The sequence below is a fragment of the Falco peregrinus genome, chromosome 21 (genome assembly GCF_023634155.1).
Source record: "Falco peregrinus isolate bFalPer1 chromosome 21, bFalPer1.pri, whole genome shotgun sequence".
Lineage (NCBI taxonomy): Eukaryota > Metazoa > Chordata > Aves > Falconiformes > Falconidae > Falco > Falco peregrinus.
The window spans coordinates 503,996-507,233 of NC_073742.1; positions in this window are offsets into that span (position 1 = coordinate 503,996).

Genomic DNA, 3,238 nt, shown 5'->3' on the forward strand with positions numbered 1-3,238 from the left:
GTGCACTTCTCCACCTCGTTTTTGGGACCTCGGAGTTGGACGATGTCACTCTTGTGTGCGGGGTCTGGGAAGTTGATGATAACCTGCAGGAGCGGTCATTTATAGTTAGCTCAAGCAAAAGCAAGAACCCTTGTGTCAGACACATGCAAAGGTTGGGGGGACCCTACACATGCCCTTTTCCCATTCAGAAAAGGGGAACTGTGTTAGCGGCCTCTGGCTAAAAGAACTATCTTCTCAGACACTTGCGCTACAGAGCCACTAAAGTTACGACTTCTGTGACGACAGGCCTACTACCCATGTAGGAAAGAACCCCTCTGGATTCCTCCTCTCCTACCAAGCCTTACCTCTGGGAATTGCTCCCGGATTTCCCAGATCCGCTCAGCCTTCTGCCCAGTGATGGTCCGGTGGAATTTCTGCTCAACGATTAGGTCCGCAGCATGTTCATTTTCCTGATGGGAACAGAGGGCACACTGAGTGTTCAGCCGGAGAGCCATCTACTTTGACTTAGCGGTTTGCTGCCCGACGGTTTACTTGCCAGCACTGTCCCTCTTTTCTCCAGACCAAATTCACTCTGCGTTGACAGAGAAGGGCTACCCGAGGGAACAGGGGAAGACATTTGTGAAGAGGAACTTGCACTTGTCCTGAGATCCAAGTGCTCCGTGGGCAAGGGGCACACACTCGCACCAGAAGGTTACAAGGGAACACGAGAGCCCAAACTCTGCAGTCTCCCAAACATCACATCCTACCCACTCACCATACGGGAAGCGAATTCCAGCAGCTCTTTCTTGGCCTCTGGGACCCCCTTTGGGTCTCCTTCCATTCTGATCGGGTTGCTCTTCTCGTTGTCCGGGGGAATGCGCACAGACACCTTGTACAGATCCTTCATCCTGTTCACTTCGAGGCAAGGACTGTGGTGACGCCGTCTGCTAGGCAAAGACCTGGAAGCAAGGCACCTTGATTATCGCTGCTCAGAGGCTGTTGAAGAAGTAAAGCCGCCTCTGGGAAGGGCTCAGTGGGGTAGGGTTGAGCCAGGGGAAATTGCCTCTTCCCCCTGGAGTTCAGCGAGAGCAGGCCTGTGCCACACGAGAGCCTGTCCAAGTAAATACCGTGGCATCTACAGAGCCCATTGTTCCCTTGTCAGAGCCAGGCGTGTTTCTTCCCCAAACAGTATCACATTTAGAGCAGAGGATAATCGTTCCTTTCTACCCCAAACTCTTGGCTGGGGACACGTTGCAGTGCTATCAAACTAGCAGACCGCAACAAGGCTTTAGCGTTGGCCATATTCTACTGCCGGTGCTGTAGCACCTTCCTCCAGAGGCCAGACCACACTGGTCCTCCTCCAGCTGACACCCTCTCCCACAAGCCACAGGGCTATTTAACCCCTTAGCGGGAACCAGCTACACCTGCACATCGTCCATGTCAATCAACCCACTGCCTCTGAGGCAAGGCCACAGCTGCGTGTTATCAATGCTAATCAACCCACCGCCTTCATTCCTCTACAGGGAGAAGCTCACCAAGCACATTTCCACCACCCACAACTGGCTGCTAAAATGTCATTCGCACAGAGCAACGTGTGGAAAAAAAAAAAAAAAAAAAAAAAATCCTCCAGGACACATCAAAGTAATTCCACTACTGTTCAGGCTCCCAAGGTACTTTCACCCGTTAAAGCCATCGCAAGGCCTGACGGCCCATTTCTCTCCTTGTACCACCACCACTCCAGAAAAGCAGAGGAAATGTGATGGAGACAGCACACTGGGTGAGCTACAGAGCCCCTGATACCATCTCCTAAACACGAAGAGTGTGAGCATGGGAAGGACTAGAAAGGCACTCCACTTACCGTTTAGCTGCTTTCTTGCCAATGAGGTGTCGGTGGAATTGGTGGTCAGCCTTGATTATTGCGTAATCCGTCCCGTGGATCTAAAAAGAATTCTATTTTTTATATCTATCTATATATGTATGTATGTACATTATTTTATATTAGAATATATAGGGCCAGGTAGGGCAGGCCACCGCTTCTGTCTCGTGCCCTAAGTAACTGCCTACTGCCAGTATTGGCACTGACTCACCAGCGGTCAGCTACAAGCACTTCTGCTCTTCAGCAGAGCACAAGCATTCCTCTGCTTTGAGAAGAGAGCATTGTGCTCATGAAACATTGAAAAGACTGACTTCTATGCCTCTTCAGCTATAACCAAGAGTATCCTTCCTTCCCCGCACCAAAGAAATTAATGCTGACTTTTCAAGGATGCTATGGATGAGGTTCATAACCAAGGGGCGTCATCCACCTGGCCACACAATTTGTCTCCTGCAAGTTCGATTAAGCATGCCAAGACATCCTATGGATGTGACAAACACCTCATCACCTCTGCTCTGTTGCCCCTTCTTCCCCCAGCTCCTGTTCTCCTTCATAATACCTAGTTGTTCTCTCATTATGAATCCTCCCTTCCCCTTATCAGTGTCAATGGAATCATCGTTCCATGGACAATGAGTCGTCCCGTTCCCCCGCTTGGTCCGAGAGTATTACCTCTGTTCAGTGGCTTGATCCAGGGTGATAGTGCTCATTCTAGGCGCTGTAAAAAGCGAAATCTATATCCTATGTCCTGATTTTGGGTAGCTAACATTAATGCAAAACAGTAATCCTCACACAGTTTTTATTTCATTCTGTAGCGTCGGTGTCGCTATCAGCTGCCTGCGGTAAAGGTTCACGGAAAGGTCTGACATTCTTCGCTGGGATCCATCTAGGTCCTTTTTCTGTAGAGACACAAGCATAACCTTTTCCCCGTGTAACAAGAGGTTATGGTCCCATAATTTTACCTGTTTCTGCATCTCGGACCGATACCGGGCCTTTAACCCGTGCCTCGACGGAGGTAGCTGCAGTGAAACGTCGACCTATCGGTGGGCCGTTATCTATTCAAGAACAATTCAAAAAATTAAAAACATACAACGCTTTCTGTAACCGTTCCTCGGGAATAGCCATGCCCATTCCCCCTTTTTGTTGTTGTCATAAACGTTTCAGAGACCGATGAGACCCTTCAATGAGAGATCGACCGGTGGGGGAATGAGCAATGCCGGTAATATGAGTTCTACCCCATAGGGCAAAAGAGGTTTTTACAGTTGTTGAAACGTAAAGATAAAGACCGATAACGGTCCAGCTTAAGGGGATACCTAAAGCAGCAAAAGCACGCATTAAATGTCTACGAACAGCTCGTGCCTTTTCTCCTGTGTGACACGAGGCAACCAA